The sequence below is a fragment of the Euprymna scolopes genome, chromosome 2 (genome assembly GCF_053919585.1).
Source record: "Euprymna scolopes isolate OS-2025 chromosome 2, ASM5391958v1, whole genome shotgun sequence".
In the NCBI taxonomy this organism is placed as follows: domain Eukaryota; kingdom Metazoa; phylum Mollusca; class Cephalopoda; order Sepiida; family Sepiolidae; genus Euprymna; species Euprymna scolopes.
In genome coordinates this window covers 97,247,779-97,259,946 of record NC_136483.1, presented here as the reverse complement: position 1 = coordinate 97,259,946, position 12,168 = coordinate 97,247,779, and the positions used below count along the sequence as shown (strand labels likewise).

At 35.1% G+C, this 12,168-nt stretch overlaps 1 pseudogene; it reads right to left on the bottom strand.

The window, feature by feature from the left end:
• Window positions 1–498: 498 nt before the first annotated feature.
• On the bottom strand, window positions 499–663 carry LOC145243188 (U2 spliceosomal RNA; annotated as a pseudogene).
• Window positions 664–12,168: the final 11,505 nt, after the last annotated feature.

The window sequence follows — 12,168 nt, the reverse complement described above, 5'->3', positions numbered from 1 at the left end:
ATTTTTGTTATTGATCAGAGTACCCCTTTGGGGCGCTGGTTTCCTCAAAAAATTTTAACCGACCTCATATCCAACTCCGTCTTTGTGGGGAGGCAAGTAAACAAATAAAAAAAATAATCAAAAGAGACATTTTCCAGGGCATCTTATAATTAACCAGAAAAGACATTTCCAGTGCATTTTATAATTAATCAGAAGTGACATTTTGTAATTACACCAGAAATTACTTTTCCAAGTTACTTTTGTAATATTAAAACTTTGTTACATTAAACGTAGTACCTATTCACGATGCCTCCCTACGGGACAGATTTAGACACCAGGGTCGCTTTTTTACGTGGAGAAAAAATTGTCTTAGTGGCAAAGGATTTCTCCTCCACTAAGAGAGAAGAAATTGAAATGTATCATCTGAAAGAACAGATGGTATTTATTTGCTCCCCCACCGAGCAAATTAGGCACAAGGCCAATTTTTAATGTGAGGAGTGAAGGGAGGGGGAAGGGAAAAAGGGGACCAGCTCCCGAGAGGTGGGAAATGGGAGCTGGTTAAAGGTCAGGCATGTGGGGTTGCCCCCACATCTGGTCTTTGCTAGTCATAGCTAGTCATAGCTTGCAGTATCTGAAAGAACAGATACTACACTTTGATCCTAGCTAAAAGGCCAAGAAAGACAAATCATTTTTATTAGCTGTGTATTTTTGCTGTTGAGCAACACCAATTTCTTTTTTTTTTAATTAGGAATTAGAATATTCCACTTTGCTTTTAAGGGGTGACAATTTTTATTTGGAATATTCCACTTTCCTTTTTTAGGGATGCATAGCATGATAACGGACGCAGCGATAAGTGTAATAATATAATGATTATAAAAGACAAAGAATAAGACAAGAAAAGTGGGAAGACAAAACCTACACAGAAGACTTATAAGGATAGCAAAAGCTGAAAACAACGAAGACACTTGGACATGAATGTGAGAAGGACACAAATCCGAGAAACTGAATGCCTAATAACTGCAGCACTAGACAACTCGATAAGAACTAACCATATCAAAACAAAAAATCGACAAAACGCAAGAAAACAGCAAATGCAGACTCTGTGGACAAAGAGACGAGGCGATAAACCATATAATAAGTGAATGCAGCAAACTGATCCAAAACGAATACAGGAACAGACAGGGCCAAGTGGGAAGGATAGTACACTGGGAATTATGCAAACAGCTGCATCTCGAACGCAAGTGGTACAAACAAAAGACGGCAACAATACTTGAAAACGAGAATCACAAAGTCCTATGGGGCATGCACATACAAACTGATAAACCCATCCAAGCAAGAACAACGTATGTCGTAATAAAAAAAGAAAAATCCTGTCATATTGTAGACTTTTCTATTCCAGCTGACCACAGTGTGATTATCAAAGGAACGGAGAAACGGAGCAAATACACAGAGCTAGCTAGAGAGCTGAAAGGGATATGGAAGATGAAGAAAATCAAAATAATACCGATAATAGTTGGAACACTAGGAACAATCCCGAAAAACTTTGAAAAAAGAATGAAAGAAATTGGAATCAAAGGAATGGCTGAAAAAAATACAACGAACAGCAACCATGAAAACAGCTGAAATATTAAGAAAAACCCTTGAATGTGAAAACTAACACACAGAAGAAAAAAGTGAGGGGCAGACAAACTGCTGCAAAGGCAAAACATGAAACACTACATAGAACCAAGAACACTTAAACCGCATATCTATAAGTTCTCTAATCATACCCTACTCCTATTGCCACATCAGTGCCCCCCTCAAAAAAAGAGCGAGACCAACTAACCAAGTAGAGTCCAGGAGGAAGGAATGACCGATGGTCTAACCAGACCTCAGCCGAATGTGCGAAGAGAACTGATACCTTGGGGGGGGGGGGCTTATTGCTACTCAAATCCCAGCAAAGACAAATAGCTGCTACCAACGAGAAATCAATAGCAAGAAGCTGTTGCGATAATGCAAATTTATTTGAAAATTTATCGAAAGAGGTGGAGAGTACTGGAAACCTGTGGAGACTTGTTGTCACTCAGCTTTCAGGGAACACCACAAGCAATTTTCAGGGAAAGATCTCTAAAGACCTGTGTGAAAGCTCCTTGTGAGTCGCCAATAACAACAATAACAACAACAATACTACTACTACTACTACTACTACTACTACTACTACTAATAATAATAATAATAATAATAATAACCACTAGAAGTTCTCACACAGATCATCATGAGAGATTATTCACACATAGCAACCGGTAGTGTTTGCTGGAGTCTGAGTGAAATTTATTACCACGTTTTCCGTATTTTACACCTTTTTTCGACGACTTTTACAAATGAATTTGTCTTCTTCCTACTCATCGAGTGGACGTATGATTAGTGGTGTCTTTGCTCAGTCTTCACGTCTTTCTTGACCCTTCGACAATTTGGTGTTGTTAATTGATGCCGATGCTAGAATTTTTTTTTTACCATCTATTTTATGGAATGAACGTAGTTTACTTGTAAATTGTCGCTTTCAGGTTCCTTGAGTCCATGTGGTGTTCTACGATTTTTTTTTTCATATCGTCGATTAGCGTTTGTAGCTCGTGTTTATTAGGTTTATTATTCGACGCTTTTCTTTAGGATTTTCGTAGTTTTTACGATTACCGCCTAGTGTCTAGTCTTATTCATCAACTTATTATTATTATTATTATTATTATTATTATTATTATTATTATTGTTGTTGTTGTTGTTGTTGTTGTTGTTGTTGTTGATGTTGTTATTTGCAGCATGTATTTCTCGTTCAACCAAATCTGATAACATTTTATTTCTTTCTTGATATCTGCAATTGATTGCCAGGTGTTTCTCAACAAAAGGCTTTCACCTCAGCGCATGCATAATATATATATAAATATGCATAAATAATATAATCTACACACATATGTGTATGTATATATATATATGTATGTATGTATGTAGAGAGAGAGAGAGAGAGAGAGAGAGAGAGAAAGGAGAGAGGAGAGAATGAAAATAGAAAATGATACAGCTCTTTGTTTTACATATTAAGCTTGGATTAGCTTGTTTGAATCATGATAAAAATAGTTTTCAAAGTCAGTTAACTACAAATTTGTATTTATTATACCCTCATAATGTTCGCTTTCTCCCTTTTATTTAACTTTCAATTATAGTTTCAGTCGCATTAACACTTATAGTGTAATAGCGTCCTACTTATAATGAACTTTTGCGATGTTTTTTTCTTCGGTACGTCACTTACTATCGCAGACCGTAAATAAGCATAAAGTGGCACTTTAATGTAGGCGGCTACTATATGGGGAATGATTTGTAGGGGTGCTATGTAGGCAATTGCACAGCAGTTTATTTTACTTTAACTTCTGCATGTCAGTACAGTCAGGGAAGCAGGAACCTAGAAGGAGATTCTAAGTCTAACAGTCTTAGGAAAAAAAACTATTAGAGTATAAGGATTTCATGCATCTAGGAGTTTCTACAGTGTAGGGGGGATTTTGCTACTTGTCGGGTTTAGGTTTGTCAGGAGTCGGGGGCACAAGTTCATCGGAGCAGTCACCATTAAATACTTGTCGATGGGACAGCAGTTGAAGTTTAGCTGACAGTGCGGGACTTTTTAGGTTGGCAACTCTCTTTTGAACCCTGTCTAAGAGGGAGAGGCTTATAGTGGATGCACCGGACCAAATGTGACAACAATACTTCATACATAGCTAATGGTGGCCTTGTAGATATATAGGATACTTTCTCCACCAGAAGAGAGGAGCTCTCCTTATTTGCAGCAGTCTTTGCAATGCCCTCAATTTATCTGTTCCAATTTATGTTCCCCATGAAAATTAAGCCGAGGAGTTTTAATGAAGTACTTTCAGGTAATGTAAAATTAGCCATAGCTATAAATGGTTGAGTAGGTTTCTTGTAGTTATTAAAGGAAAGAAGCTTAGTCTAGGCAGCATTGATTGTGATCATCCATTTTTGTCCCCATTTCGCTACAGACTGAACGTCTTCCTGTAGCCTTTTGTATATATATATATATATATATATATATATATATATATATATATATATATATATGAGTCCCTTTCTCGCTTTGATATTAAAAGCTGACTATTCCTATTTAATATGATTAAATAGAACTTCGTAATATACTCAGTCAATAATATGCGAGCAACTAAATAATCCTTAACTAATTTTCATATTCCTTTGTTGAAACGACCGTTAATATTATACTTATATATTTATATTTCGTTATTACCGTGAATACTATTCATGTATGCTATTTAAATGCTGCATAATCATGTAATGTTTAAGAATGTTACGTTTCCATACACGGAAATTTTATGTCTGCCTATCTATCTATCGATTTATCTGTCTGTCTGTCTGTCTGTCTCTCTCTCTCTCTCTGTATATATATATATATATATATATATATATATATATATATATATATATATATATATATATATATAAAGTGACCTTGTCGGTGTATGCCCGAAAATCTCTACCAATCTTGTCCTGAATATTTCGTCTGCAGAGTAGAAATTTTATACAGTTCTATTTATTTAGATGTTTTTACCTGTATCACACTTTCAATTTGAGTTGTAGCCTACAAAAATTGCTGCAAAAGAGTGCAAATTGAAAACAAAACAATTGATCAGGAGTAGTCGACTTAACCTGTTGATATGCGCAAAACTACATTCATAGATTAAATGACTATTTTTTATATGCGCATGGGCGCGGCTCAGAAGAAAAGGTATGAGTCTGAAAGAGTGTATGTTTCGATTTCTCTACATTTTTATATCGCTGCTATATATATATAAGGTACTATATAATAAACGATAGAAAAGTGGCTCTAAATACATAATCTGCATGAATTAAAATATCATATTAAAGGGTATCTTACGACCGGGCAACTTGTGGTGGCCTGCTAGAGTAATATATACATATACATGCATATATATAGTTTTATTTGTATTATTCAGAATTTTACTGGGTTTATATAATTCAGTAATCGTTACAAATAAATTTTAAGCAAAAAAGAGATGACTTAAACTGTAAGCTACAAAATTATATTTCATAATTGAACATTCATATATTGTTTTAACAAAAAGCAAAGCTTCAAAGATTGTGTTGATAGCAACAAATAGTGTATTTCATCGTTAGTTACAGTTGTTTCAAGACTATTCGGACAAATTCAAACAATATGTTGTTTGAAAATTTTCACAAAGACAACCTTTCTTCAGACTTATGGAATAAAAAGCACTTTAACAATAAAACATTATGGAAACCATTTCCCTTATAAGAAAAAGAATACAAGATAAAATATTTTACCTATATCTCATCCTTGCAAATATTTTTCACGTTTTGAACATACAACAGCTATTTAAAACACACACAATATTACTCTTTGCTATTAAACAAAATATATGTACTTTAGCAGTCTTATTCGAAACGTCTGCCTGCTGATTAGTGCAGAGGTGTCAGAAAAGATATATAAAGATCGACGAATCGCTGATATATACATTGTAATTGTCTTTGTAATCTTTTAGACGAGGATTAATAATTCGGATTCACTTGATTGTGTATCTTACTGCAGTATCGCTTCTTCCGCTACAAATCAGAAGTATACACGGAATCTTTAATTTAATCCACAGGAATAGCATGGTCTCGTTCTATCAGCCATGGTCGAATAGAAATTATAAATAATGAACAATTGTATTTTGCGTGTCACACACTCTGCGGATGTAAACTTCAACCCCGTAGAAAAAGTGCAACTTAGAACTGAATTAACCTAGCACCTTATCCTTTACGTCGCGTTTCCTTGCGCTAGGTCTACAAACTTTGGTTATGTCCTCGTTACCATTGAACCATCTCTTCTGATAGATTCAGAAAAGTAGTAGGTACTTGTTCATTTATATTACCGCGCTGAAATAATAAGGCTATTGTTTAGAAATCTTATTTACATAAGGTGGAGGTTGTTTATTAACTATTGTGTACTTTCACGAAAGATGTAAAAATTGAATATAACTTGAAAATGCTATCTAAAAATATCGTTGTAATATAGATGCACCGGCACGAAGTTGCTGTTGATGATATACAATCCGAGACACATAGAATCAACGCTGCCGTTTTTCAAGGATGAACCCTAAGCCTGATCATCCTCCCAATGATGACAAAATATCTTCCAAAGCATATTCTAATATCGTTTGCCAACATTAATACAGACTATACTACCATTTATAGCGATACTTCGAAAAACAGATCTCTTTTCGATTCCTTAAATTTAGAGCTAAATTTTGTGTTACAATGCAGAAAATGTCTTCAAAACCAAACTTTTTTCCATCCACCAGCAATTTACTGATCTTCACCTGGCTGCATTTGAAATCAATGACCCCCCCTCTTTTATATGGTTGAGAATTTCTGGGACTAACCTAAAATGGAAGTGTTACATCAAATCTGTTGCTAATGTAACTGTAAAAAACAGTTCAATAAGGTAACACACCAAACATGTAATCCCATTCCTATACAATAGTCAAATGCGTATTTAGATGGAGTGCTGTTACTACGTCTTGACAGGGGATTCTTTTCGGCCTTCGACTTCAAAATAATTGTGGTGGTGATTTCTACTGTTTCTTACAACCCTTTTTTTACAGAAGGCATTTTTTTTATCACTATTTTTATTTTTTATTGAAGATGCTTAATTGATTATCAATCAACAACCCATCTCTCCATGAAACATACATAGCAACAACTATTCTAGTTACGAAAACTGCTAAAAAATTTTTTTTCAATTTCCATATATAAATCTAAACGAAAATTTCACTCCTAGAACAAGTCTTTAGCAGAACACACTGCTCGAGGCAGCTCCTCAACATACTAAAATATGCTTACTTCTTTCTTGTGTAATTTGAACGAATCTTCTATGTAACATTTCTTTAAAAATAAAATTCTGCCAAATCACCATCTGTATTATCAATCATCACGGTGTTGTTTCACTGTCAACGTGGCAGTTATTTTACCCGTATCCGCGAGTGGTAGTTTGGCCTTGATATATAGTGACACTTTATATATGTATATATATTAGAATTTTCAGAAAGGTAGGTGATATAATTTTGTGTAATTTGTGTATTATTGGACATGGTTATATAATTATATGTCATAGTGTAAAAATAATACTTGTGAAATATCGGCTTGGGTTCTTAACAATCTGATTACTAAACCCGTTGTTTGAGACTAAGTAGATACATTCCCTGGTCTGATTACGCTGTCTGCTTGATCTGTATTACTTTCTAGACATGCTGGTGTGTGAAGCCGTTGTTCAAGTAGCAGAACTCGCATCGAATGCAAGAGATTCAAGTTTCGAATCCCGATTTTGGATGTGTTCAGATGATGACGCCAAATCAGCGCGCAACTCGAGGCTTTAACTTCCCATTTATTGGCTTGTGTGTACTGGCACGTTCTGTTGATGTCTAAATAAATAAATAAATAAGTGTCGTTCTAAAAGTAAGGTTTCCTAATTTTGTAACTCAATAAGTTTTCAGCTACGGTGATGGGAGTGATATCATGAAAGGGAGCGACCTTTTGTTTTCCCGATTAATTTCCTAAAGTCACCACTTATTTCAATGTACTTCGGTCTGGAATTCAATGGTTCATCTCTGCTTCTGGCACACATCTATGGCAGCAGCTTCTTTTTTTAGAGTCTCATACCGTCAGTATCTGCAACAGAGAGATTGGACTTTCAGGGCATTAATCCATAATTAGAGTAATCATAATAATGCAATTTGCCTTTCCCTTTTATCTAATCGAGCGGAATTAATAAATAACAAATACGACATTTATATATATATATATATATATATATATATATATATATATATATATATATATATATATATATATAGTGGATAATTACATTTTAAAAATTATATTTAAAAAATAACCTATATACCGCTCCCCATGTGAGGTTACCAAATTGGTTAAAGGGAAAATTATTCCCAACTCACATTTAGGTCAAAAAGGCACTTTCGTAAATAATTGAATTCATTCAAAACGTATCGCAAAAAAAAACACACACACTATATATATATATATATATATATATATATATATATATATATATATATATATATATATATACGTGTGTGCCTGTGTGTATCCGTTTGTGTATTGTGTTTATGCGTACTTTTCTCCTTTTCCACCTTGTTGTTAATTTGCATTAATTCTATACTGATAATTTTACTTGAATCAGTTTATTATCAGTATAAGAATATAATATATCATATTCCTATCCGTTTGTTAGATTTTAACGAGATATTTCGTTCCTAACAATACTTATAACAGTTGCGAATGTCTTACTGGGTTCTGTTGGCAGTAGAAAGCAGCCACTAACATCAATTCTATGTAGAAAAGGAAAAAAAACGGAGAATAAATTAATAGCTGTTCTGTCTTTTTTTTAAATTACAATTGTGTTTTTTTTTCTATTTTTGATTTAATTCATATATAATGTATGGGGGTACGTGTTTTTTTTTCTCGGAACGTTGTACGTTTATCCAACAGATTATTTCTGAAGAATTGGGAAGCGGTCGGCGGTTTGATAGAGCTATTAGCGCTGGGAACAGCGCGCCCAGATGATTTACGACGTGTTCACGTTCGCCTCATGTGATTTCGACGGGATGAATTAAAGGGGAGGTAATCAATAAATTCAAGGGAGGTAATCAAATATTCGTGCTTTAATTCTTTCGGGCCGAAGTTTTAGCCGCTGAAAGACGAGAGCACATAATCAGATTACGGACACTATGATTCGTTAAACCCTCCAACATGTCACGGTAAGATGTGGAGCAGATACGGGTAAATGGTTTGGTTATAGACGAATTACAAGGATGGAGAAAGGGGAAAGGATAAATACATTTGGTTGATGTTTGCCGAACAAGATGGCGGTATTCAGGTGGCAATTAGGGGTGCGGCGGGGAAATAAATTCTAGTCGGAAAATAGGAGATCGAGGCCGGTGATTAAATAACCTTCACTTTTACAGTGAATGTCAATATCTAATGAAACACTTTACCAAAACGCCATTTCCACTGTTAAAACTATGAACAAACACACGAAGGGAAAAAATATCTATACATCGAGTGAGTCAGAAGAAACTTGCCGCTTAAAATAAGTCGGATAATTCTAAACAAAACTAAACGAACATTTCATGAGAGAAAAGCTTTTGTTTTTTCCTGAAACTAGACCTGTGTGATACACAATGCGTCCGGACTGATTCACAGTAAACAATAACATGGTCGTTTTCAAATCTAGTGTAAACAATTTCTTGTTGAGCCGTTCTTTAAATAATCAAATACTACCCAATTATTCACGATACTGCTGTCTCTACGACCACCTTACACTTATGAACGTTTATCCTTGAGCGACCTTTGACGTTGGATAAACAGTTATGTCTCTGTAAAAAAGTTCGTTAAGAGTACATTTTTTTATAGTACTACCTACAGACAAGACATGAAACCGCCTGCTATAAGGATGTAAAAAGAACAAAACTACTTTAAAGTCCAAATCAAGCCAACGATGTGTTAGATACAAAAACGTCGATCGTCTGTAAGAAATATCGCTGATGGAATGCGTGGACTAAATGGAAAACAAGGAAAGCCAGAGTTAGTACCTAGCCGAAAGTAAAGGCAAGGTTCATTTTCTGCTCCACTTAATATTTTTTTCTGAGAGTCCATCCATCCATAGCCTTGAGCCCCTGGAATGGGCATAGGCTATTCACACCTATGTAAATGCTTTTGTAGCAAGGAATTATTTTTTCGGGGTGAGATGGCAACCCATCTGGTACTGGCCAGGCTCAAGGTTTCTTAACTTCGGTGATCCGGCGAGAACCGGTGTATCAACATAATTGTGCTGTGCTTTTCTGCGAGTAACTTACTATTATTTAGTGCTCATAATAAATTGCTGAAATAAAATTAATACAAAATACGATTATGAGATCATAGTTTCTAGTAAAATGTGCTAAATGAAACGTTTATATTGTCACAAACTTCCTAAGACGCCTGGGATTGCACTACCTAGCTTCCATAGAAACCTTTTCTTTTTAAATTTTCAAACACGTCCCTAACTCTATAGGCTATACAAGAAGAAGGCGGACTAAAAGGTTAGTCCCTATTTTGCCGTTTCTCATTTATTATATAAAGGGCTAAATGGGCAGGACCGTTTGTGTATATCCACAGAAAGGCTTTTTGCATCGGGGTTCTCGTGTCGGTTAGATTTCACGAGAAGTTTTCGCATCCTTCCTAGATCGTAATATCTCGTATTCTATCCTTCCTATCCTTTTTTGTTTTGATCGAGTTAAAAATAATTCCCACACTGCCGTCGTCTCCAGTGTTTGTCTTTTTCGTATAAATGAAGCGAAACTATTTGAACACAAACGCCTGGCCTTCACGCTGGGTAAGTATCTGTTCTTTAATTGGTCCTTGATCAATATAAGGGAACCACTTCATACTGGGACAATTACTATTTATTTGGATACTACCAGATTGCCCCCTTCTTGGGGTGCTGGTTTCCCCTACATCAAAAACGAGCTTGTGTCTAATTTGCTTTCGTAAAAGGTTTAAAAGCAACGCAATCTATTTAAGTCATCTTTTGTTTTTGATTGACTACGTTAAATTTGAACGCTTTAGACTTCCGGTCGCGTTATGGAGTAGCGGTAAAACGTCAGATTTTCTTTCACTTTCTTTTCCGCTTTCGATTCACGGGCTCGGGCTTACCTGCATGCTACCACATTTTTTTGTTTGCTCAACGCACACCTCCAAACACCCGAACAACGCTGGGCACCCAGACTAGTCATTTAATAAACGACATTTATGACAGAGAAGTGAAAATTACAGTTTCTGAGTTGGCTGTTTCTAGAGTTAATTTTAAGTAGAGATTTTCAGTCATCTCATCGCATTAATCATCATTCATTTGTCAATCTATCCATCGAAGTTACACTTTTTCTCATGAATGAAACTTTCATAATTGATTAGCACTAAAATGTTTCTTTTTGTGATAGATATTGATTCGCCCCTATCGAATTCCAAATAAGACTCCATGACCCGTACTTTCTTTTCATATTCATTTCTTTTAAGTACTGTATTTTATTGAACGATCACACACACTTTATAATACAGAATATATTTCTAGCCAATTTTTATAGTAGTTTTATTAGAAGTATAACTGTTTTCTCTTGTGATATGAAAGAAAGATAACGATCACGAATCGGCATTAATCCTATGTGGGCTAAACAACTTTCAGAAGCTTACAATTTACTTTGAAAACCGTGAAAAATCGTGAAAAATTAGATTTTCTAATATAAAACCATAATTTATACTTATTGGACTCCTTTCGAGATGAGCAGTTTATACATTTATTTATTTATTTGCGGGTTAGTATCTTAATATTCTAGTTGTTGCTTCACGGCGTTTTTGCCAGCTATTCCTCTTGCCATTCGTCAGGTGGTCAATCGCGACGAGATAGGAATGCTGAATCTCTTAACTGTATCCTCAGTAATTACCGCCTTCCATTGTTGTTATCTCACCACGTATTGGCCAACTACAGTTCTATGTGAGCACTGTATTAAGGTAACGGTTTCAATCCTACCTAAAGCCGGCCAAAGGTTTAGTTGGCCAAAACGTGATGAGACGATGACAACTAGGAAAGCCAATAAATACTGAGGATACAGTAAAGAGGGGATGAGTTTCATAAATATAGGCGATAAAAGCTACACCCATGTGTAGAAAAGTGCCCAGCTTAACGTGAAGAAATTAATGTTTTTAGCCAATTGTTCGATATTTGTGGTCTGAAATGTGGAGCTTAAAAACGACACTAACCTTGTGAAAATCCGTCGCATCTGTCGAAATTTTTAGGCACACATGCAAAGACATACATACATACATTTAAATATTGCTAACTAAAAATGTTCGACCCAAACCGATTAAAAAGCCGGCCTTATCTCTAAATGCCCTTTATGTAAAATTTCAAATGTTTAGACCAGAAATTGTCTGAGTAAATTGGTAGAGACCACAGAGTTCAGTTTTTTTTTAATTTGACCCCTATTATGACCCCTTAACATTTATTGTTTTGAGCTCAAATTCAGTTATTAAGTTAGACCCATGTTCAAGGAACCTTTATCTAAA